Genomic DNA, 26,490 nt, shown 5'->3' with positions numbered 1-26,490 from the left:
TGTGAAGGCAAATGGGGCCGACCAAGCGTTTAGAATGCGGCTCAACAGCCAACCTGGGAAAACAAAATGGGTTTGGGCCCCAAGACTCTAAAAAGACTTAGAGAAGCAGTCTCCCGGGTGGAGAGCAGACCACCCTCGGTCGATGCTGGGCTGCAGGATCCATGCCCCGGGCTCCTCCAGGGAGACCCAGGCGGCGCAGAGCAAGAGGACTCCAGGCCCATTCAAGCTCCACATTGTTGCATTTTTCTGGTGGGGAGCGGGCCACGTCCAAGCCCTCAAGGAGAATGTGGCCACGGTCTGCTGTACCAAAGGCTGAAGTTCCACCATAAATGGTATCCACATTCCTAGCCTGTTACTTGTTTACTGAGAGCGCTGATGGGCGTGGCAGCAAGAGGAAAGTATGGCGCAGGGGATAAAGCATAGACCTGGAACACAGAGGTCGCCGGTTCAAAACCCGGCTTGCCTAGTCAAGACACATATGGGAGTTGAGGCTTCCTGCTCCTCCCTCCTTCTCTCTCTCTCTCTCTCTCTCTCTCTTCACTAAAATAAATAAAAATTTAAAAAGAAAATAAAAGAGAAAAGTGTGCATAAGCCCAGCCACCGTGAGCTGGGGGAGGGGTGATCGCTAAGCTCTTTCCCAGTGCCGGGAGAACTCTCACATAGGAAGGCCCTGGGCGGGGCTCTGGGGAAAGAGGTTGTATTAGTTACATATCTGCCACATAAAAAAATATAGTAGCCCCCCTATTACCTGGGGGGTCATGCTCCAAGACCCCCAGTGGGTGTCTGAAACCACAAATAGTACCAAACGCTATATATACTATGCTTTTTCCTATACATACATCCCTGTGACAAAGTTTAATTGATACATTAGGCACAATGAGAGATTCACAAGAATAACAATAACACAGAACAATTATAACAATATACTCTAATAAAAGTTCTGTTGATGTGGTCTTTCTCTCCTTTTTGTGCTGTACTCACCTTCTCACTTAAGGGAAGAACTTTGCAGCTTCTCTTTGGCACATTCGAATTGCTGGCATCACTGCGCTTGTGCTTTGGGACCAGTAAGTAAAATAAGGGTGACCCGAGCACACGCACGGAGACATGACCAGCCACCGAACGGACAGGGAGCATCTACAGCAGACGAGGGACCAGTAAGTAAAATAAGGGTGACCCGAACACACGCACGGAGACATGACCAGCCACCGAACGGACAGAGAGCATCTACAGCAGACGAGGAGCCTACAGCATGGAGACACAGGCAGAGATATGACTCACATCCCAGACAGGACAGAGCAGGATGGTGCAGGATTTTATCACCCTACTCAGAACAGTGCGCAATTTAAAACTTATGAATTGTTTGTTCCTGGAATTTTCCATTTAATATTTTTGGACTGCATCAACCTCAGGTAACTGACGCTATTGAAAGTGAAACCCCAAACTTAAAGGCTAAATACGTTTATTCCCTCGCAGTTTCTATGAGTCAGGAATCTGGGCTTAGTTTAAGTGGGTGCCTCTCACACTTTCTCACAGGCTGCAGTTAGGGTGCTGGTAGGGGGCTGCAGTCACATCTGAAGGTTCAACTGAGGAAGGATCCACTTTTTTTTTTCAAAGTTCAGCTAATGGTTTTAAAGATTTTTTTTTATTATTATTTATTCATTATAGAGAGGGGAGAGAGAGAGAGAGAAGGGGGAGGAGCAAGAAGCATGTTGATGCTTCTTGTGCCTTGACCAGGAAAGCCCAGGGTTTTGAACCGGCAACCTCAGTGTTTCTAAGTTGACGCTCTATCCACTGCGCCACCACAGGTCAGGCAGGAAGGATCCACTTTTAAGCTCCCCTGCGTGGCTGTCAGCAGGTTTCAGCCTCTTACTGGCTACTGCTCTGAGCATCTCAGTTCTCCACTGGATATTGACCAGAGGTTTCTCTCGTTTTCTTACTGTTATCAACTGAATGTGTGTGTCCCCTAAAACTCACGTGTTGAGATGGACGTATTTGGAGATGGGCAGTCTAAGGCAATAAGGATAAATGAGGTCATAAGGGTGGGACCCCGATCCAAACAAAGGATTAGTGCCCCTATAAGGAGAGGCACAAGCCCCTCCCCTGCCGATGTCTCTCCCCAAATCCCTTCAGATGGGGAGGGAAGCGGAGGAAAGGAAAGGGAACCTGCCCCCTCCTCAGCCATCTACAGGGGCCCTGCCCAATGGGCTTCACCCTTCCCTGCAGGCTCTTCCCCAACAGGACGTTCAAATCAAAACTGCAAGTTTAATGTTAAAAAATTTTTTAATGCTTTTAATTTTTTAATAATAAAAGCAAAACAGACACCAACCCTGCTGACACCTCCATCATAGAATTCCCAGCCCCCAAAACTGTGAGAAAACAAATTTCCATCGTGTAACCACCCAGCCTAGGGTATCTTGCCCTAGCAGCCCTAGCAAACTAATGTGCCTGCCGAGAGGGGTTACTCAGAGGACAGCTGGGGACGGTGACAGGACAGGACTGCCGCTCTCTAGCAAGCACGGGAGAGAAGAGAAGAGTGTCCGCAGGTCCGAGTCAGTCGTCATGTAACCTGATCTCAGACCCGGCGTCCATCACCTTTGCCACATTCAGTCCTTCAGAAGTGAGGCATCCAGTCCAGCCCCACTCAAGGGGAGGGGGTCGCACAGAGGTGGGAGTCCCCAAAGCCTGGTCATCAGGGGCCTCTCAGAGGCTGCTCCATCTGGAAGGGAGAGGCCAAGCTCGCCAACGGGGACATGGAGCCAGACGGTGTTCCGATCGCCACAGCTGGCGTTCTTCAAGCACCAGCTGCCTGGGTTCCAATCTGCCCCAATATGTTCATTTTCTTGCCCACCTAATGTGAGGACTGAGATTTGTTCTGGGACCATTTGGGGTGAGGGTTTGTAAGAAGAGGAGGGGGTTGAGGGTGACGCCCAGCTTTCTGGCTTGGTGGACTGTGTCTTCTGACAAAACAAAGCTTATGAAGAGCCACCACCACCCCTCCATTAAGGGGCATTCTCGTAAGGACCTCATCTTTGTTTTAATGTATTTCTCAAAGTGTGGGATGTTACGGCACCAGTGGAACCTGTAAGTTTAGCGTCTAGATATGTATGTAGCAGGATGCTACTTCCAGGGATCAGTCTGAGTGAGCCTCTCGTCCACCTCAGCTCCCTAAATTATTTTATCTGTACACGGAGGGCCTCCCCCCACCCAGGCCTGTACAGGTAGATCTCAGGTGCCAACCTCAGAGCAAGCTATTGAGACTGCAAAGAAGAGGCTCCAACATAGCCACTGGGCCCTTCAGTGTCTGGCCTCTGCCTACCTTCCAGCCATCCTGTCCACCACATTGAATTCCCCCCTGCGCCCAGAATGCACCTCACTTAGCCATGGGCGCACCGATTCACCCCCAACCCTGAAACTCCGCTCGCTCAGCCCCTCTTCTTTGTCCCTTCTTCCAGAAAACCTTCCCTCTGTGATACAGGCCTTTTAGGACCAGGATGATCATTGTTTCTGAGTGTCTCGCCAACCAGGTGGTGAGTGAGCTCCAGGGTGGAAGGGCTGGCGTCATGTTCTTTCTCCAGCCTGACTCACCCCGTCATTCCGCAAATACTGATCAAGCCCTTTCCACAGGCTGGATATTGACTAGGTGCCTGGGGAGGCAGCAAGACGTCTCTCTCGCCTTTCTGCCCTCTAGGACTCTGTGTACTAGACAAGGCAACAGGCAATAAACACAAATACATACATACCATATGGCGGGTCATGCAAAGAACAGCAATTCAGCTCAAACTCGCATTGTTAAGTACCTACCATTTATTTAGAGATGAGTAAGCTCATGCTCAAGGAACATAGGTAGGTTGTTTGAGGTCACAGGACTCAGAAGTAACAAGGGTGGGGTCTCCACCCAGGCAAAGAGCTGACTGCTGTTACTCAGACTGCACCATAATTGTTTGTTCTGTCCAGTAGGAAGATAACCCCAGGGTGTACAGTGTTTTTGCCCTGTGGGACATTAACAAAATATGTGTCTAATATGGTGATTTCATCTCATTGTATTCCCACTTACTATACACATTTCTGGGTTTTGTTGTGGGTGTTTTTTTTTTTTTGCATTCTCTTTGAAACCAGTTCTGTCATCCTGCATCTCCCGTCAATGAATTAAATAAGACTCTGACACATGGTCCTGATCAGTTTTAAGATAATTATGGTTGTCCCAGAAGGTTGGTTCAGAGGTAGAGCGTCCGCCTGGCATGTGGAAGTCTCGGGTTCAATTCCCGGCGAGGGCACACAGGAGAAGCACCCATCTGCTTCTCCACCCTCCTCCTCTCCTTTCTCTCTCTCTCTTCCCCTCCCGCAGCCAGGGCTCCAGTGGAGCAAAGTTGGCCCTGGGTGCTGAGGATGGCTCCATGGCCTCCGCCTGGGGTGCTAGAATGGCTCTGGTTGCAACAGAGCAATACCCCAGATGGGCAGAGCATCGCCCCCTGGTGGGCATGCCAGGTGGATCCTGGTCAGGCGCATGCGGAGTCTGTCTGCACCACGCCCCATTTCTCACTTCGGAACAATTTTTAAAAATTAAAATAAAAAAGATAATTATGGTTTAATCATTAGAGACTTATAACCTTGATGGGGCTGATAAGTGCTACGAGGAAAAATAATGCTGTCCAGGGTGCTAGGAAAGCAGTAATGAAGGAGAGGCCATCAGGGGAGGTGATAGGGGCAGGTCCCAAAGAATGAGAAGAAGCCAGCTGTGCCTATGAATGAACGGATGAGTGAATAAATTATCTGAATGGAACTTACTCTAGCCCAACCAACCAATGGCATGAGCTGGTTCTTCCCTCAACCGATCTGGAGGTCATTTCCTCCTCCCCCGGTTTCCCAGACTTGAGGCAGTGCGCCTCGCCTCCAGCCTGGCTTGCTGGAGCACTCTCGCCACAAGGTGGCGCGCCATCCTCAAAAATCGACAGCCGAAATTCAGTCAGGAATCCAGGGCATAGTCATCACATCAGTTCCCTTAGCGAGCCACCGGCAGCGGTTCCAAAGTGCGGGTCCCCCAGTGACTGTTGGGGGACCCTAACTAACCTGCAGTGCTACACTCCCTTGAGAGCAGCCAGCACCGAGCTAGCTGCACGCCCTAACTCAGCTCAAACCCACATTGTTAAGTACCTACCATTTATTTAGAGATGAGTAAGCTCATGCTCAAGGAACATAGGTAGGTTGTTTGAGGCCACAGGACTCAGAAGTAACAGGGGTGGGGTCTCCACCCAGGTCCATCTGACTCTGTAGCCGGTGTTCTTTCCAGTCTCCCCACCACCCCACCACCCCACCCCCGGCCAGGGACTGTTTGTCTACAGGCAAGAGGAGCCCCGTGGGTTGGAGATTGCTGCGCCATCGTCCTGGGATAGAGCAAAGGGGTTACAGGCCGGGCTGGGCCGTGGTTCTGCCTTAGGTTTTAGGAAGCAATGAGTATCGGGGTCATGCAGGAGCCTTTCTTTGGGGCAAGAGAGTCTGGACCAGAAAGGAGCCATGCTCAGAAATGGGCTCCATGGGCAGGTGCTGGGGCTTCAGAGCTCACCAGGACGAGAGCCCCGAGCTGATGGTTTGCGTGCTGGGGCAGGAACTAAAGGAACTGAGCCTTCTCGCACATCTGCTAGCACTCAAGGGCACTGAGAGGCAATAAAGTCTAATGGTTAGAGCATTGTGCCTGGTGTCTGAACTGGGCTCAAAACAGCCACCGTTCCCCCTCTCTGAGCCTCAGCGTCCGCGTCTTTAATATGGGCACACACTAGGGCTTACCTCTCAAGGCTGTCCTTAATGGTACATGGGAGCCAACCATCACACAACCTGGCTCAAGGGAGAGCTACAAGTGGTGGCAACCATCACCACCACCACCGTCGTCATCGTCATCGTTGTTGTCGTCACGATTGTTAATTACTCACTGTTGCATTTGCATTAACAGCCTGTCTGGGGGAGGTGGAAACTCTTCGGGTAGGTGCCTTCCTCGGCAGTTAATAATGGTAAAAAAAAAAAAAAAGTCTCATTTGCCTAACCACCTCTCCTAAGTGTTACTTGATTGACAGGATAAGTTATTTGAGGGAGAAAAATATCAGTCAAGCTCTTAAGTGCACCATTCCTGAACTGTTTCCATGACAACACGCACCTGGATGTTCGGGGGGGGGGGGCAGCCACCTGGGGAAGAGTCAGAACTGAAAAGAAGAGAGGGGGAGGGGGTCCTCCCACTCCTCCTATTTCTCTGGCTGTTTGTACCGCCCTGGGTAGGAGGCTCGGCATAGGTCACTTCTTTTAAACCTCACCACAACCCTATGGGGGAAGGGCTATTATTCTTATCCCCATTTTACAGATGAAGAAACTGAGGCTCAGAGAAGTTAAAACTTGCCCAAGGTCAGTCTTGTCAAACCAGAAGACTAGAACAGGATATCTGAACCTCAGCACAAATGATATTTTGGGCCAGAGAATTCTTGGTTGTGGAGCTGTCATATGCACTTAGAGCAGCGGTTCTCAACCTGTGGGTCGCGACCCCGGCAGGGGTCGAACGACCAAAACACAGGGGTCTCCTAAAGCCATTGGAATAGGAGACCCCTGTGTTTTGGTCGTTCGACCCCCGCCGGGGTCGCGACCCGCAGGTTGAGAACCGCTGACTTAGATGTTTGACAGCCTCCCCGACCTCTCCACACTAGATGCCAGTAGCATCTTCCTCCTCCTCCCAGTTGTGACAACCCAAACTGTCTCCAGACGTAGCTAGATGTGCTCGATTAAGTCCCCATGAGGCTAGGTGATATTTAACTCTTTACGCTTGTACACTCTACAGTTATAAAGCTCTTTCACAAGACCTGTCTCATGGGATCCACTTGGGATCACGTGGCTTTGGGGTCCGTCATGGCAATGACCCTGGGACCCTGGGGAGCCCAGCGCATGAGACTCAGGGGAGGTGCTTGAGAAATCGATGCAAAACTTAACCATCTCACCTTGTTAGGCAGAGGCATCTCCTAGTGTCACCTTGTTTTACAGGCAAGGGAACCCAGGATCAGAAAGGTGGTACCCCTGAGGGGCCCCACCACCCGTGAGCCATGGGGCTGTGTGGGAACCGAGCGGGTCTAACTCGAGGCCAGTGGTTTCTGCTGTAGCTTCTAAGGACTCCTGATCCCCAAATTGTCTAGTTGTCCACACACCGCTGCCCAGCTCAGCTTGCTGCTCTGCATCAAGGGTGTGAGGAGAGGTCAAGAGAGCCTGGAGTCATGGGCATCCCATCCCGGGACCCAGCATGGCAGCTGTCAGGCCCTGGGTGACACACAGGAACGTGGCGTGCTAGGAAAGTCGTCATCTTTCTGCCATCACAGAGGGGAGTGGAGGATATTTCAACCAAAGCAGCTTTGACTCAGTGGGTGGTCCTCATAAGGAGGAGGGGGCCTGCCCTGGAGTGAGCATGATGTCCCAAGCCACATGCACAAGCTAGCACATTATCCTCTCTGCAACCAGCCAGGAGAAGCTACCGTCTTCACTGAGAAAGCCGAGGCCCAAAGAGAGACAGCGATGGGGCCCAGAGTCACACAGCTGGCAGAACAACAGGCGGCCCGGGACCCCTGGTGGATCCGTCTGGGGAGCTGCTCCCAGGAACCACAAAAGGTGTGGCACCTTCCACGCAAAACTGGAAGATACCTGGGCAGGCAGTCCTTGACCGATGACTGGTAGTGGCTGGTGTATGAATATCCCAACTCCCTGGCCTCTGGGTGAGATGACTGAAATGCATGCTCCCTGCTGGCTCCCAGCATTCCCCAGTGCAGTTCAGCTTCAATCGCCCACAGCGATCCCTTTACGCTCTGCTCTTCCTTCCCTATATTCCTAACCACTCCCCTACGGTGTCTCCTGGAATCTCTTCCCAGATAAAGCACTCGAATCCTCGTGTCAGGGCCTGTTTCTGGAGGAGCCCGCACTACGGGAATGGTGGTTATAACAATGTTTATAATAACAGCTCATATTCATGGAGTGCTTCCTGTAGGCTCAACAGACGCCTTCCCCACGGAACACTCCCGAAAGCCCAATCGTGCCGGTGTTCGCCATCATCATCCCCATTTCACAGATGAGGAACTGAGGCCTGGAGAGCGTAAGTCACCTGTAGAAAGTCTACGATCCTTCATTATCACAGCTAGGATATGAGCCCTGAGTTTGAGAATGTAACCTCTCTGCCATAGTGTCTCCTGGTTTTCATCTTCTGCTCCCTATGAGGAGGAGAGGAGAGGAGAGGGGGAGGAGGAGAAAGACCTGTGCATTTGCTGGTCCTGGGGGAAGGAAGAGTTTGATCTCAGTTTCGATGTTTGGCTCCTCCGTGAAGTTTCAGTAGGGAGTTGCTGGACAGCTCCCGGGGCCAAGTGCTGCGGGGGTTGAGGGGGCGGTAAGAGAGGTGGCGCCCTCCCTCGGCCTCCTGCTGCACATTGATTGGCTCTGCTCTTTGCCGGCAGTGAAATTGGTCGGTGTTTATCCAGCACCTCCTGCACGCCAAACACTGTCCTCAGAGATCTCAGACATGCCAACACAGCCCCCACATCTCAGAAAAGACAGAAATGCTTATCTGTTTTCTCCAGCAGTGGAGATGAGAGCGGGAGCCACGCCCCTCCATCTGACCCCCTGAGATGATGCCCTTGCATAGTTTGGCCAGAATTGGGTGAATATGAGGGTATCTCTAGTCACAGAAGCAAGGGACCTACTGTTATTGAGTCTCTTTCATTTTCTCAAAACTACTTATACATGATCTCCTGCAGGGTGTCCCAACCTCAGCCCTGTTGACCTTTTGAGCAGGGTGGTTGTTGTCAAGGGCTATCTCGTGCATTTTCTGCCTCTGGGAAACCCTGCAGGGCTTGGGGGTGGCACTAGGGGATGACACAATTTCCCCATTGTATCAATGTGTCCTGAGCTGGAAGGGGAACTGCAATGTCGTGTGTCTCTTGGCCTGGCAGCTCTGTGGGACCCCAGGCATCACAATGACAGCAGAATAAAGCTGTGATGAGTCTATGATGTGTCGGTTGCAACAGCTGCTTCTGTTGAGCGTGGCACACCTACCCAAGCTGTCCCGTCTCACCAAGGTCATTTAGGTAAGGAGAGCAGGAGGCAGCCCCTGGGTCTTCAAGGAGCCCAGCACAAGGGACAAACATGGCTGTGAGCATGAGAAATCACCTCCAGCCTCCCTCTCAGCATTCAGACCTCAGCTTCAGTGTCACTGCCTTCCAGGTGACTTCCTGGCCAGCATGGCTAGTGTGGCGACGCTGATGCTGGTCACATCATATTCCCCCCGCCCCCCCAAAGCACGTATTGTCAGAAATGAGCTCCTTTAGTTACGTTTGCCCTTTTTTACGTGCAGTCTCCCAACACCAGAATGGAAGCTTCGTGGAGCTGGGGCCTCAAGTCCCCTGTGCTGGAAACAGGTCGGCACCTGCACCTAGGAGGTGCTAAATGCATTTTTTTTTTTTTTTACAGAGACAGAGAGAGAGATAGACAAGGACAGACAGACAGAAACGGAGAGATGAGAAGCATCAACCATTAGTTTTTCGTTGCGACACCTTAGTTGTTCATTGATTGCTTTCTCATATGTGCCTTGACCGTGGGGCTACAGCAGACCGAGGAACCCCTTGCTCAAGCCAGAGACCTTGGGTCCAAGCTAGTGAGCTTTTTACTCAAACCAGATGAGCCTGACGCTCAAGCTGGCAAACTCGGGGTCTCGAGCCTGGGTCCTCCGCATCTCAGTCCGATGTTCTGTCCACTGCGCCACCGCCTGGTCAGGCGCTAAATGCATATTTATTGACCTGACAAATGAGCAGATAAATCACTAACCCGTTAAGTGAGTGAATGAACTCTGGTCACCTCTCACAATCAGGCAGATAACTTGGTGAAACTAATAACAACAACAGCTGCCAACATACGGATACCCACTAGGGGCCAGGAATGAACACCTCCTCTCATTCACCCCAAACAGTGCCACACTGTGGTAGATATTTCGTTCTTATTGTGATAAGACACACAGCACAACATTTACCATGTTAAAGTGTACCAGTCAGTTGCATTGAGTACATTAACAATGTTGTACACCCATCACCATTATAGTTCCCATCACCCCAAATGAAAACCTCATACTCATTAAATAGTCACCCCCCGGGTCCCCCACCTCCAGCTTTGGCAACCTCTAATCTGCTTCCTGTCTCTATGGATTTACTTATTCTGGATCTTTCCTGTAAATGGAATCATACGGTATGTGGTTTTTCCTTTTTAAGATCCATTTTGTAAGCATGTATCAGTACTTCCTTCCTCTGAATGACTGGGTAAGATTCTATTGTATGGGCATATATACTACAATTTGTTCACCCATTTATCAGTGGAGGGACATTTGGATTGTTTTGACTTTTTACCTATTGTAGTACAGCTATGAAAATCCATATACAAGTTTTTGTTTGAACAGCTATTTTCAATTCTTTTTAATATCTACCTAGAGGTAGAATTGCTGAGTCTTATGGTAATTTTATGTTTAACTTATTGAGGGACTATCAAATTGTTTCCACATTCCCATCAGTAGTGTGTAAGGGTTCCAATATGTTCACATCTTTGTCAACAATTATTATTTTCCATTTTTTAATGAAGGCTATCCTAGTGGGTATGAAGTGGTATCTCACTGCAGTTTCGACTTGTATTTCCCTAATGATTAATGATGTTCAACATCCCTTCATGGGTTTGTCGGCCATTTGTATTTCTTCTTTTGCAGAAATGTCCATTCAAATGTTTGCCCATTTTTGAATTGAGTTGTCTTTTTTTTTTTTTTTTTTTTTTTACAGAGACAGAGAGTCAGGAGAGGGATAGACAGACAGGAACGGAGAGATGGGAAGCATCAATCATTAGTTTTTCGTTGCGCGTTGTGACTCCTTAGTTTTCATTGATTGCTTTCTCATGTGTACCTTAACCGCAGGCCTTCAGCAGACTGAGTAACCCCTCGCTGGAGCCAGCGACCCTGGGTCCAAGCTGGTGAGCTTTTTGCTCAAGCCAGATGAGCCCATGCTCAATCTGGCGACCTCGGGGTCTTGAACCTGGGTCCTTCCACATCCCAGTCCAACACTCTATCCATTGCGCCACCACCTGGTCAGGCTGATTTGGGTTGTCTTTTTGTTGTTGAATGTTAAGAGATTCTGATGCTGGACTCTTTTCTGATATATAATTTCCAAATATTATTTCCCATTATGAGGGTTGTCTTTTCATCCTTAACTTTTTTTTTAATTGATTTGAAAGAGAGACAGACAGGCAGAAAGGGAGAGATAGAGAGAGGAGAGGGGTGAGAAGCATCAACTCATAGTTGCAGCACGTTAGTTGTTTACTGCTTGCTTTTCATACATGCCTTGACCAGGGGCTCAAGATGAGCCAGTGACCTCTTGCTCAAGCCAATGACCTTAGTGATCTTTGGGCTCAAGCCAGTGACCCTGCGTTCAAGCAAGCAAGCCCACGATCAAGGAGGTTATCACAGGGTTTTCGAATCAGGGACTTTAGTGTCCAGGTTGACACTGTATCCACTGTGCTGGCCAGGCTGTCTTTTCATTCTTGACAATGTCCTTTGATGCACAAAAGTTTTTAATTTTTTTTTGCCTGACCGGGCAGTGGCGCAGTGGATAGAGTGTTGGACTGGGATGCGGAAGACCCAGGTTCGAGACCCCGAGGTCGCCAGCTTGAGCGCAGGCTCATCTGGTTTGAGCAAAAGCTCACCAGCTTGGACCCAAGGTCACTGGCTTGAGCAAGGGGTTACTTGGTCTGCTGTAGCCCCATGGTCAAGGCATCTATGAGAAAGCAATCAATGAACAACTAAGGTGTCACAACAAAAAACTAATGATTGATGTGTCTCATCTCTCTTCGTTCCTATCTATCTGTCCTTATCTATCCCTCTCTCTGACTCTCTCTCTGTCTCTGTAAAAAAAAAAAAAAAAGTTTTAATTTTTGATGAATTCCAATTTACCTATTTTTCTTTTGTTTCTTATGCTTTGGTGTTCATGTTTAAGAAACCATTGCTAAATCCAAGGTCATGAAGATTTATCACTGTATTTTCTTCTGAGAGTTTTATAGTTTTGAGTCTTATATTTAGGCCTTTGATCCATTAAGAGTTAATTTGTATATGGTGTGAAGTAAGAGTCCAACTTCATTCTTTTACATGTGAATATTTGGCCCTACCTTAATTATCCAGTTTATGGATGAAAACTCAAAGGCTGAGAGGGAAGTAAATGACTTGTTTAATGTCACATGGTCATTGGGCGGTGCCACTAACATCCACTATCAGGTCCTAAGCTAGCCCCCTTTCCATCACACCCAAATGTCCTCTGTGGTATCCCTTTATTATTTTGTGAGCAGGGAGTGTAGAAAGTACAAACCTAAGAAAAAAGGCACACATTCTAATCTAGCTCTGGGCAAGTTAATTCTCATCTCTGGCCTGTTTCTTCATTTGTACAACGGGTTGCTGATCGCTAAGCGTCTTTCCTGCTCACACTGCTCCCGCCCTGTGACCCTCTCACGTCCCTGCCCTAATGTCTCCTCTCGGGAGGTGCAGCGTCACCCTCTCAAACAGAGTGCTCTTGGGGAAGGAGCTCCTGTTCTGGACCTCAGCCAGCTCGGGAAAACACTCTCAGCATCCCTTGGAAGGCACCTGCCGCCCCAAGCAGCCTGATAGGAACTGTGAAAAATGCAAACGAAGCTCATGTGAAAAGGGCTTTCTCCACCAGTTGACAGTTTTCTTCACAAGTGTCATAGTGAAGCTACTTGAGAATCAGCTTACAAATCGCCTGGCTCTAAATATCGCTCTCACACCCCTCCTTAGCCGGAAACACAGTACAGCTCCTCCCAAATGCCCAATGCCAGGGTCTCATCCACAGTGGGACTCAATGCACATAGAATGAATAAAAGAACAGAAGACCGATGACTCCACATTTTGTTTCTCCTGAATGCCTTAAACCAGAGCTTGGCAAACGTTTTCTTAAAAGGCCAGATGGTAAATATTTTTGGATTTGCAAGCTATATGGTCTCTGTCGCAACTACTCAGCTCTGCCGCTGTAACACAAAGACGGCAAGAGATGATGTCTAAGTGAGTGGGCGTGGCTGTGTTCCAAAATAAACTTTATTTATGCACACTGAAATGTGAACTTTATATAATTTCATGTAATACAAAATATTTTTCTTCTTGTGACTTTTTTTCCCCTACCATTTAAAATGTAGAATCCATTTTATATCATAGCTTGCAGGTCACACAAGACAGAAGGTAGGCTGCATTTGGTTGAGACTTTTGCTTTTTTGTTTTCTGTGGAGTTTTTTGTTTGTTTTTTTAATAATAATTCTTTTATTTTTTACAATTTATTTATTTTTTACATTTTTTACTTATTCATTTCTTTAGAAAGAGGAGACAAAGAGAGAGAAAGAGATAGAAAGAACAGAGGGAGGAGCAGGAAGCATCAACTCCCATATGTGCCTTGACCAGGCAAGCCTGGGGTTTCGAACCGGTGACCTCAGTGTTCCAGGTCGACGCATTTACCCACTGCGCCACCACAGGTCAGGCTGCTTTTTTGTTTTTCATTTCATTTTATTTTATTTTTTATTCTCATTACCCCCACCATCAGCTTGCTCTCTATATTTATGGGTCTGTTTCTGTTTTGTTTATTCATTTGTTTTGTCTTTTTTAGATTCCATATATAAGTGAAATCATAGGGTATTTGTCTTTCTTTCTCTTTCTGATTCATTTCATTTAGCATAATACCATGTCCACCTATGTTGTTGCAAATGGCAAGATATTTTTTAGGGCTGAATAGTATTCCACTGTATATATGTATACCACATCTTCTTATTCATTTATCTGCTGATGGGCATCTAGGTTGCTTCCAGATCTTGACTATTACTAATAATGCTGCAATGAAAAGAGATATGCATATATCTTTTTTTAAATTCATTTTAGAGAGGGAGGAGGGGGAGAGAGAGAGAGAGAGAAAGAGAGAGAGAGAGAGAGAGAAGGGGAGGGGGAGGAGCAGAAAGCATCAACTCCCATATGTGCCGACCGGGCAAGCCCAGGGTTTCGAACCGGCAACCTCAGGGTTCCAGGTTGACGCTTTATCCACTGCGCCATCACAGGTCAGGCTGCATATATCTTTTTAAAGTAGTGTTTTTGTTATCTTTAGATAAATCCCCAGAAATGGAATTACTGGATTGTATGGCAGTTCTATTTTTAATTTTTTTAGGAATATCCATACTGTTTTTCACAGTGGCTGCATCAATTTACAATCCCACCAGCATTGTACGAGTGTTCCTTTTTCTCCACACCCTCACCAACACTCATTTGTTTAGGTCTTGATGACAGCCATTCTGACAGGTGTGGGGTAATAGCTCAAGTGGCTTTAATTTGCATTTCCCTGATGATTAGTGTCATTGAGCATCTTTTCATATATCTATCAGCCATCTGTATGTTCTCTTTGGAGAACTGTCTATTCAGGTCTTTTGACCATTTTTAATTGGATTATTTGTTTTTTCTTGTTCATGTTAAATAAGTTTCTATATAAGAGCAATATATATTGGAATAATTAGAAACTGGTGGCATGTAAATATATCAAAACTAGAACCATCTATAATTTCAGCGTATAGAGATAGCTACTTCTAATAAATATTTATTTTTTCTACCTATCTGCTTATCTATCATCTATCTATCGATCCATCAGTACTATCCAATGTGATAGCCTCTAGCCACATGTGACTATTTAACATAAAATTAAAACTCAATAAAATTTAAAAGTTTAGTTTCTCAGTCTACCTGTTCATACCTACATGTGGCTCGTGCAGGCGTGGCCAACAGTTTTTGCCCCCGGGCCAGATTAGAAAGAAAACTTTTTTCACGGGCCAGACAAAATATTAAAATTAAAAAATATTAAATACAAAAACGATTCATTTAAGTAAACAAAATTTTATTATGTAATTTGTTTATGAATAACTGTAAGTGAGTGAAAAAAAATTTAATATACAATATTATTTTAATAAAAATATATTTTAATAAAAATATAATTACATACCATATAAATATCCAAACTGTATCACAATCAGTCAAAACAATATTTAATTCATAGAATGAGCTTGAAGGGATTCTATCACAAATAAAACAATTATTTCGTTTTACAAACAGCCTGGACATGTTATCAACTACAGCTATAGTCTATGCTACAATGTCACTTGATTCAGCACATTTGACCACAAAAATAACGAATTGTTTGACCTTGGGCGCGCACTGGCAAACTCCGCCTAAAAGAATGTGGGTTTCACATCGCCGCTGAACATCAAACAGTTCATATCGAGCACAGACGAGTACAAAAGTTGTAAATCTTTTTTTTTTTTTTTTGCATTTTCTTTTGCATTTTTCTGAAGCTGGAAACAGGGAGAGACAGACAGACTCCCGCATGCGCCGACCGGGATCCACCCGGCACGCCCACCATGGGGCGACGCTCTGCCCACCAGGGGGCGATGCTCTGCCCATCCTGGGTGTCGCCATGTTGCGACCAGAGCCACTCTAGCGCCTGAGGCAGAGGCCACAGAGCCATCCCCAGCGCCCGGGCCATTTTTGCTCCAATGGAGCCTTGGCTGCGGGAGGGGAAGAGAGAGACAGAGAGGAAGGTGTGGAGAAGGGGTGGAAAAGCAAATGGGTGCTTCTCCTGTGTGCCCTGGTCAGGAATCGAACCCGGGTCCTCTGCACGCTAGGCCGATGCTCTACCGCTGAGCCAACCGGCCAGGGCCAAAAGTTGTAAATCTTTATAATGAAATTCTTTTAAAAAATAAAGAAATATCACGAATCCATTCGACCAATTATTGGAAGTTAACCCTAGATTAGTCACACGCAGAATTCTTTTCCACGTATCACTATCTTCTTAAATATCTTGATTTCCAATAATCAAAGATGCTTCCGCTTCTGAGTAGCTGAGATTTTAAAGTAGCGGAGAATATTAAAAATTTAATTGCAGGCTGCATAAACTCATGACGCGGGCCAGATGTGGCCCGCGGGCCATATGTTGGCCATGCCTGGGCTAGTGGCTTTCATATTGGACAGCACAGACACAGAACATTTCTACCACCACAGAAAGTTCTATTGGACATCACTAACCTGTTTATATTTACATAGAATTAACAAAAATAGGACAATATCAAATAAACTTTTTTGGTGAAATATTTATTTACTGACTTTTTGAAATGACAATTTCATACCATTCAATATTCAACACTTACATTTTATTGGAGGCCTTCCGTGTGAGTTGACAGCTGTCCCTATTGCTGTACATTTAAGTTGTTTCCAGTTTTCTGCTACAATAAACAAAGTGACAGTAGACCACTTTGTTATTAAACTTTTGCAACATTCATTGTTTTAGAGCAGGGATAGTCAACCTTTTTATACCTCCTGCCCACTTTTGTATCTCTGTTAGTAGTAAAAATTTCTAACTGCCCACTGGTTCCACAGTAATGGTGATTTATAAAGTAGGGAAGTAACTTTACTTTATAAAATTTATAAAGCAGAGTTACAGCAAGTTAAAGCATATAACAATAATTACTTACCAAGTACTTTATGTCGGATTTTCGCTAAGTTTGGCAGAATAAATCTTTATAAAACAGCTTACTATAGTTAAATCTATCTCTATTTATACTTTGGTTGCTTCGCTACCGCCCACCATGAAAGCTGGAACGCCCACTAGTGGGCGGTAGGGACTACCACTGTTTTAGAATAAATTCATAGAAGTTTAATTGCTAGGTAAAAAGGTAAGCTTATTTTTAAGATTTTTAACATAGAATACCTAGTTTCTCTCCAGAAAAGCTTTGATCTTTTGTACTCCCAACAGCAATTTATGAAATTGTTCACTTTCTTTTTTTTTTACAGAGACAGAGCAAGGGTCAGAGAGAGAGAGAGGGATAGATAGGGACTGACAGACAGGAACAGAGAGATGAGAAGCATCAATCAGTATTAACTAGTTTTGATACAGCATTTTAATTTTTATTAAAGTGCCTTCATCACATCTCCAATCTCATCTGCACTCATGAAGGAGGTATTACCACTGTCATTTCCATTTATTATTTAGGAAATTGAGAATCAGGGAGGTGGAGATCTTTCAGAAGGAACCACGAACTCCTAATCCAGTGCTCTTTGCACTGCACCCACGATACACAAGCTGTTTGCCTTCTGGATCTGGTGGGCCAGGAGGTGTTAAGTGAATGGCTGCTTGAAGGACTGAGCGAGAGAGCCATGAGCACCCACCTTGGGGGTGGAGGGGGTCAAAGCATGATGCTTTCCCCCCTTCTTTTCATGTGAAACCCGTCTGACTCTGACTCTTAAGGTTCCAGAGTCCGGGTTCTGGGGCGTGGGGTGCAGTGAGGGCAAGTACACTCACCCGCAGTCTCAAGGGTCCAGGAAAAGGGCAGCGTGTAATTAAGGTCAAGGTTAAATCAATCAGTAGAGCTGCCACTCCCGCCCCCCTTTTAAAGACGGGCTCTCAGCCCCCCATCAGATAGGCTTCATTCCGGCTTTATGGGGATCCTCGGCCGCCTCTTCTACCGCTCCAGTCCTCGCTCCCGGCCCTCGCGGTCCCTCCTCCAGGCCCCCGCGGTCCCTCCTCTAAGGCCCCGCAGTCCCTCCTCTAGGCCCCCGGCTCCCGCGGCCCGGGAGACCGGACTCTACCCCCTCCCCACCTTCCCCCTCCCCCGGGGGCGGCGGCCCGTGGCGAGCACGCTCATTGGCCGCGGCGCGAGCGAGGGCCGGGGCCGGTAGCGCTGATTGGCCCGCGCGACTCGGCGGAGCCAGGGAGACCCGCGAGTCGCTGGGGGAGCGGGGCAGAGACCTAGCGCAGCCGGAGCGCAGGGTGCAGATCCCGCAAGTCGGGGCCCCGCACATCGGAGCCCGCACATCGGAGCCGGGGCCTGGAGGTAAGGACGAGGCGCTGGGGCGTGTGGGCGGGCCCTTCTGCGGGGAGTCGAGATGGAGTCCTTTGGCCCTGCCCCCAGGGAGCAAAAGCCCGGCATCTTCTCTCGGAGACACGGCCCTCATCCTCCTGAGACACGGGTCCCCTCCCCCGAAGAGAAAAAGGGGTCTCCCATCTTCCAGAGAACAAATAGCTTTCTTTTTCCTTAAGAAATGGGCTCTTTCTCTTGACCCTAGGTTCTAGAGATAAGGTTCGCCTCCCTAATTTACCCCATGAAATGAAATGTGCCCCCGCCAACGGGGTCCGTCTTCTCCAGGTACCTAGGGCCCTCTCATTTCTTTGGAGACCCATGTCCCTTCCCCCTCCCTAAAAACTAAGTTTGAATTTCTCCCCACCTACCCTCCTGAATGATGGGGTCTTCTAAGCGCATAGGTACAGCGTGCTGTCCCCATGAAAAATGGAGGCTCCCAGATATCCTGGGAAACTAGCCTCTCCTTCAGACAAGGATCTACCGGGGCAGAGACTTGGCATGTCACCTTCCAACCCAATATGGAACTACCTGCATCCCTCTCAGAAACTAGGCTCCGGAATTTGCCTTTAGAGGTGACTTCCTGCCCCTTCCCCCACAGCCCCCCTTCCCTACCCATGAAAGACATGGTTGCCTCCACACCACCACTAAAGCCATTGGGGGGGATTTCCACTCTTCCTCCAGTAGAGATGTACGATGAGGGGCTTTTACTCAGAAACAAGGCGAGGGTCTGGATACCCACTCATACCAGTCAGCCCCCTCGCTCCATCCCTGTCTCGCCCTTTCACACAAACCTCATCTCATTAACACCCCACACCCACCCTTCCCGCCTCACCTGATCCCAGCCTTCCCCAGCTTCACTGCCACCCCTCGCTGCTCCACCTAATTCCATCTCACCTTTCCTGACCCTGGCCAGAGATAAGACCAGAGCAAGAGGTTCAGTAAGAAGGCCTACTGACTGAAGCCTAAACCTGGGGTCCTGAGCCTAGAGACCCTTCTAGGAGCCTCCAAACTCTGACAGCAGAGATGTCCTCTAAGGCAGCAGAACGAGCAGTGACCCCTGGTGCCCCAAAACCCACCCACCCTCCCACACACAAAGGGCTGTATTCAGAATACCCCCCCCCCGTGAGGCAGCCCACCCCTGTCCTGGAGAAGAGGGTGTCCGTGCAGAGAGAAGGGCCCCAGTTTGCTCCCTGGGGCTGCCCGCTTGCCCCAGCTCCTTGGGCATTGCCCAGTGGAATTCCCTAGGCTCGTGACCAGGGAGGTGGATGCTGCAGGAGCCATCCACTGAGCCGGAGACGGTGTTGGTTTTGCTGCTTCCATGAAGCTGGTCGAAGGGACAAGATGATGGTGACTTGAGGGGCTAGGAGCAGCTCTACTCTAGCGGGCCAGATTGTGGAGGAAGGGAAGAGAAAGGCAAGGAGCTTGCCTCACTCTTCGGATCTGCCCCAGCGACCTGGAGTGTGGAGAAATGTATGTCTTGGATGCCCAAACAGGTCAGCCCTGGGGAGAAAGAAGTGGCCCAGTCTGGAGCCCTAAGACCTCAGAGGGCTTCTAGATCAAGATCCTTGACAGTTAAGCAAACGGAAGCACGAAGAGCGGAAGAGACTTGCTCAAGGTCACTCAGTCAGTGGGTGGCAAAGCTGGTCACAGCCTCTCCCCGGCTTCTGTCGTTCGAGGGTTCTGGACACTACCTTCAGTCCTCACATTTACAACCCGACCACCGGGCACTGCTGTCCCCACTTGTCAGAGCAGGTGCTGTGGCTCTGCCAATGTCACGAAGCTAGGAAGGGGCAAAGCCGGAGCTCAGCGCCACCCTCCAACAGGCCACCTGGTAGAATCCACTCCTGGGAGTTTTCACTTCACCACTCACCCCTTGTGGTATTTTTATTGAGCCCACTGCCAAATTTAGGCTTGCCAAAGTCCAGATCATCCCAGGAGAGTAAATAAGATTGTTTGTAATATGCTGGAGCCAAGACTTCTGCAGTTCCCTCGGGGTGCATAGCTCACCTAGCTCCAGGAACTAGGGACAGGGCCCGAGGAAGTCATGTCGCCTTCCTTCAGGGCCTCTTCTCCCTCGGTCCCTGGACATTCCCTTCAGTCCCGAGCTCCCTGCAGCAATCTCCCATCCCTGCTCAGAGCACGGCTTCTTTCCCTGAGGCACTGGCTGGGTCCAGAGCTGGAACTCTGGTCTGTCCTACTCCATTTTAGAATAGGAATAGGAGCCAAGTTCAAGGTGCCAAGGTGAATGTTTAGAGCCTGAGGGGAACCATAGTGCATAGGGGTGGAGAGCTTGGTCTCTGAACCCCCTTATCTGGGTCTAGAGCCCGAACCTGCTACTTACTATGTGATCTTGGGGCAATTATTAACCTCTCTGTGACCTGGTTCGCTTGGTGTCCTTAACAGAGTAAAATGAGTTAATCTTCAGCAAGTATATAGCACACAGTAGATGGAAACAATGATTATGACTACTCGCCCAAAGTCGTAAAACCTCTAAAACAGTAGGGAGTTTGTGCATTTAGGTAAAACTTATAACCTGCCCAGTAGGTAATCTGCCAGGGGCCAAAGCAGTGAAGAGTCGACAAGAGTGATGTCTGCCCATAAAGACAGTGCAGTATATGGAATGGACCACAGACCCTAAGGTCATATGGGGCCAGAGGTCAACTCCTGGCTACTGCTGCTGCCTTGCAGACCTTGGGCAAGTCGTGCAGCTCTCTGAACCTTAGTATACCCAGCCTTGGATGAGGTTTGTTGGGAGGTAGGCATCAGATTAGAGACAGGTCTGGAGCAGGGGTTATCCTCAGCACTGTAGGCAGTTGGGTTGACGAGTCCTGTCTAGTGGCGCTGTCCTTACACTATGGGATGCTCAGCGCCATTCCTGCATGCTACCCGTTAGATGCCACTTGCCACGCCCTCTAGTTATGACAACTAGAACTGCCTCCAAGCGTTGCCCAGATGTCCCCTGAGGGGCAAAGTCATCGTCCCCACGCGCCCTGAGACCCGCCGGTCTAACCTGTGCCTTGCGCAGAGTGGATGTTGGGTTAAAGGCAGCACCCTCCTTGCTCCGGCTGCTCCGGTCTGTTTTCTGCGTGATGCAGGGGGTGCTGTTCAGCCCCTGAGCCTCCCAGTGCTGATGACAGTTTTAATCCCTCACCTATTTTATTTATTTATTTTATTTATTGATTTGAGAGAGAGAGGAATGGGGAGAGCTAGACAGAAACACGGATCTGTTCCTGCATGTGCCCTGACCGGCACCGAACCCACAACCTCTGCGTATCCAGATGATGCTCCACCCCCCCGAGCTATCCCGTCAGGGCCATCCCTCACATTTTAAACAAGACGCCGCCATCTCCAAATGACCTTTGTGTGTAATACTCCAGGTTCCCCCATTTCACAGAGGAGCAAGCTGAGGCTCACTGAGGTTCAGTGACTTTCTCGGGGTGTTATTTCCTGTCCTGCTAGAGGCCAAAGGAGCAGCCGTGCCAGTTTTAGAAGTTTCAAAAGTGACCTAGTGCTGGAGCCTTCTTTAAAAGATCATTTGGCAATGTCTTTCAAAGTTCACACACCGTGCCCTGTGGCTGAGCCGTCTCACTTCTAAGAAGCCAGAAATGCTCGCGCGTGCACGCAGGGAGAGGAGCACGGGGGTTTTTACTACCAGCCAGGGGACGGGTTACGTTACGGTGCAGTCACATGGGGGAATGAGCGTATTTCTTAAAGAATTAAGTAGATTTACCTTCCTGACCCAGAAAGGTCTCCGAAATTTATTATAACATAGGATCAATCCCTACAGTATAATCCCATATTTGGAATATATATATACACATATATATGATATATATATGTAAATGCATATGACCATTGGTAGTTAGGGAAGTGAGGAGCATGACAAAGACCTATATAGATAAGAAAATATTCATGGGAGAAAAGATCTAGTACCCTAGCCTGCTTCCAGTGCATTAAAACTGAGCAAAGCAGAGCCCACGATGGTTGAGACACTTGCTTGGGGTCCCTCAGCCAGGAAGCACAGCAGTAGGACTCCGGCCCGAGTTCCGAACCCCAGGTAGGGGCTCTTTCAGCTGCCCCGCCCCCAGGAGGAATGCCGCCTTTGCCCCCAGTGTCTGCCTGATGGATGTGGTCTGGGGACCTGCGTACCCTGGTCCCTCTCTGCAGGGATGTGGTCACGGTGGCAGTTGTCAGGGGCTGAAACTCGGGCCTGTGGGCTTCCTGAGAGTTCTGAGGCGGCAGACAGGAATCTGAGGCCTCACCTCTCGGCTGAGCCTCTGCCCGGCCACGGGGAGCTCCTTCCACCAGCGTCCTGGTGGGTTTTGGGGACAGACTGACGGAAGCTGAGCTGGGCTTCCTCCAGCAGGGGTGCCTCAGGCCACGACCACTTTACCTCTCACTTCCCCCTCTTTAACAAGGAAATACTCTATACGTTTCATTTTTAAAAAGGAGAAGAAAAGAGAGTGGGGAACCCACTTCGTGGGGTTATTACGAAGATAACTGAAACCGTATTCAAACACCGGGACACAGTCCTGTGTAGGTAATGCGAGTCCTGCCTGTCCCCTTCTCTCTGCTTGCCCGCCCCCTTGCCGGGACGCAGAGGACAAAAGCCTCGCAGTGACAGCTAGCTGAATCAACAACCCCGCTCTCTGCGGTCGCCCAGCAGAAAGTCCAGGGAACAAGGTTCTAAGCGTAACTTAACCGCTCTCTTCCTTGCTTCTAGCTCTGCTTCCTTTTCTAGACGCTCCATCCATTCAACTGTCTCGCCCATCGTGGGGACAGAGTTGCCTGCTGCAGCCTCTAATTACACACTCCTTCAATCTCCGGATCAACTCTCCAAGGGCAAATTTCCCTCCTCCTTCAAGAGCTATCTCCCATTCTACCCTTTACAGCTCATCTCCCTCGTCCTTCCACCCACAGCCTGGAGGCCCATTCCTCCTCCCCCGAGCGCCCGGCACCCCCATCCGAGGCTTCCTTGTGTCCAGGGCCGTGGGCTGGTCTTATCCCTTTCTGTAATTCCTGGAGGGGACTCATTTGCTCCTGCGCCCCAAATGCATACTACAGTTCCTGGCACACAGCAGAGACTCGATGAGCCTTTAGTGCTCACATAAATGCATTTTTTTATGATGCTGAAACACACATAACATAAAATTAACCATTTTCATCATTCGAAAGTGCACAATTCAGTGGCATTTAGTACATTCACAATATTACACAACCATCACCACCATCTAGAGTCGGAACTTCTTCATCGCCCCAAAAGGAACACTTGTACCCATTAAGCAGTCACTTTCCTTTCCCACAGTCCCTGGCCACCACTAATCTGCTTTCTGACTAGATAGATTGGCTTGTTCTGAATATTTCACGTAAATGGAGTCAGGCAATGCGTGGCCTGTGGCGTCTGGCTTCAACACGTAGCATGTGTCGGTACTTCGTCCCTTTCTATGGCTACCTAATATTCTATTGTCTGGGTAGACGGCTTTGTTCATCCATTCGTCAGCTGATGGACGTTTGGGTTGTTTCCAGGTTTTTGATATTGTGAATAAGGCGGCTCTGAATGTGTGTGGACAAGTTTTGGGTTGAAGACCTATATATGTTTCAACTTGTGAGGATATATACCCAGGAGTGGAGCTGCTGGGTCATACGGTCATTCTTTCTTTAACTTTTTGAGGAACTGCCAGGCTACACCAGTTTACATTCTCACCAGCAATGTGTGAAGGTTCCAATTTTTCACGTCTTCGCCAACACGTTGTTGTCTGTATTATTATTACTATCCTTTCCACTCCAGCAGGTGTGAGGAGGGTATCTCACTGCAGTTTGGATTTGCAGTCCCCTAATGGCTAATGACGTTGAGCATCTTTCCATGTGCCTGTTGGCCATTTGTGTATCTTCTCTGGAGAAATGCCCGTTCCAGATCTTTGCCCATTTTTTATTGGGTTGTTTGTCATTCTGTTGAATTGTAGGAGTTCCATATGTACTTAAATGTGGGGTTTTTTGTTTGTTTGTTTTTTAGATTTTATTTATTCATTATAGAGAGGAGAGAGAGAGAGAGAGAAGGGGGGAGGGGCAAGAAGCATCAACTCCCATATGCGCCTTGACCAGGCAAGCCCAGGGTTTTGAACCGGCAACCTCAGTGTTTCCAGGTTGATGCTTTATCCACTGCGCCACCACAGGTCAGGCTTAAATGTGTTTTTGTGTTGCCATTTCCTCTTGTATTTTGATATTTGTTCAGTTCCTATGGGTCAGACACTGTCCTGTGACCTTGGGATATCAAAGTCACTACAATATTGTTCCTGCCCACAAGGGGTTCACAGTCTAGACCAGGGGTAGTCAACCTTTTTATACCTCCCGCCCACTTCTGTATCTCTGTTAGTAGTAAAATTTTCTAACCGCCCATCAGTTCCACAGTAATGGTGATTTATAAAGTAGGGAAGTAACTTTACTTTATAAAATTTATAAAGCAGAGTTACAGCAAGTTAAAGCATATAATAATAATTACTTACCAAGTACTTTATGTCAGATTTTCGCTGTTTGGCAGAATAGATCTTTATGAAACAACTTACTATAGTTAAATCTATCTTTTTATTTATACTTTGGTTGCTCCACTACCACCCACCATGAAAGCTGGCACGCCCACTAGTGGGTGGTTGGGACTAGGTTGACTACCACTGGTCTAGAGCAAAGTTTCTCACCCTCAACACTGTTAACACTGCTGCGGGCTGTCCTGCGCACTGCAGGATGTTTAGCAGCAACCCTGACCTAGCACTAGATACCAATAGCCAACTTCCCTCCAAGTTGTGAAAATCAAAAATGTCTCCAGACATTGCCAAATTCCCCTGGAGAACAAAACTGTTCCTGGTTGAGAATTACTGGTTTAGAGGCTAAGACAGGTGTATATATCTACAATTTCAGTCGTATCTCTTGTGCCCCAGAATATACACAGCGGACATTGAGGACATAGTTGGTGAATGTTCGATCGGCGAGTAGATGGATGGATAGATAGACGGATAGATGAATGTAAGGATGGGCACAGCTCCTTTATTGGTTGGGTAAACTGAGGGATGAGTGTGTGAATGGATGAATGAATAAATGAATGTCCTTTGCATGGTCTGGCCATGAGCCTGAAACTCTGCTAGGGAAAACAAAACACGAATCTTCCAATTAGAACACTCTACCCCTTCCTCTCCACCTAGCACAGTGGTTCTCGGGCTTTAGCACCAGCCTCCCGTGGAGGGTGTGTGAAAGCCCAGATGGATGGGCCCCGCCACCAGAATTGGTTCTTCCAGAGCACCGCCGGCCGGGTAGAGTGCTCCCACCGGTTTCCATGGCCTTTGGGGACCTGCAGCAGACCTCCCCCACCTCACCAACCTCAGATGCCTGTTCTCAGATGTCCCCTAGCCTTAACTGCCAACATCAACATTTATTGCCTCGGTCTCTTGACAACGTGCTGAAAATCTATCCCTTGGGCTCACTGAGAATTTTTTCAAAGGTATCCTAGCACCTTGCTATACCAGAATTGTGGTCCAGTGACCGGCAGCATCACATCGTCGGGGAGCTGGTTAGAAATGCAGACTCTTGGGCCCCATCCAGGGCTACAGGATATAAACCTGCATTTTAGCAATATCCCCGAGGGGCTTCTTGTGCACGGTTAAGTTTGAGACACCTATCCTAAGACCTCTCTGTGCCCTCACAGCTCAGAGCTAACCCTGTGTGGCTTTGCGGAGTTACATTGGCAGGATCTGTTACAATGTAAATGGTTTCCGGGCTGAAACATCATTAGGACACTATTGGTCATTCATATCTTTGCCTGATGTACTTTATCTCTTGGGACAGGGGTCCCCAAACTTTTTACACAGGGGGCCAGTTCACTGTCCCTCAGACCATTGGAGGGCCAGACTATAAAAAAAAACTGTGAACAAATCCCTATGCACACTGCATGTATCTTATTTTAAAGTAAAAAAACAAAATGGGAATAAATACAATATTTAAAATAAAGAAAAAGTAAATTTAAATCAACAACCTGACCAGTATTTCAATGGGGACTTTGGGCCTGCTTTTGGCTAATGAGATGGTCAATGTGCTCCTCTCACTGACAACCAATGAAAGAGGTGCCCCTTCCGGAAGTGCGGCAGGGCCAGATAAATGGCCTCAGGGGGCCGCATGTGGCCCGCGGGCCGTAGTTTGGGGACCCCTGTCTTGGAATGTCTGAACTGACCTTGTTTGACCCATGGGAAATAGAGGCTCATTAGAGCCGTGCCTTGCTCAAGGCCACATGATGACCGTGAAGCAGAACAGAGATTGTCATCCGTCCCCGATGGCGAGCGGGGTCCAGAGGGGTTGAAATGCCACAGTGGCAATACATACATGAAACTATGGAGTGGGAGGGGAGCAATCTGAAGCTGCTAGGTTTGCTCTTCAAAAGCAGAGGAAGGGACCTGACCTGGGGTGGCGCAGTGGATGGGGCGTTGACCTGGGGTGCTGGGGTCACCAATTCAAGCCCTGGGCTTGCCGGGTCAG

General features: G+C 48.3%; 1 protein-coding gene across 1 annotated transcript in view; it reads left to right on the top strand.

The window, feature by feature from the left end:
* Positions 1-17,801: 17,801 nt before the first annotated feature.
* Positions 17,802-26,490, top strand: part of ABAT (4-aminobutyrate aminotransferase) — a 96,904-nt gene continuing 88,215 nt past the window's right edge. Inside the window, exon 1 of the mRNA XM_066382645.1 lies at positions 17,802-17,946. The gene's annotated coding sequence lies outside the window, so the exon portion shown is untranslated. The remainder of the gene's footprint in view (positions 17,947-26,490) is intronic.

This window comes from Saccopteryx leptura, chromosome 4, assembly GCF_036850995.1.
Source record: "Saccopteryx leptura isolate mSacLep1 chromosome 4, mSacLep1_pri_phased_curated, whole genome shotgun sequence".
Taxonomy (NCBI): Eukaryota; Metazoa; Chordata; class Mammalia; order Chiroptera; family Emballonuridae; genus Saccopteryx; species Saccopteryx leptura.
Note: the sequence above shows the minus strand (reverse complement) of the source record. Positions and strands in the feature narration are given on the sequence as shown.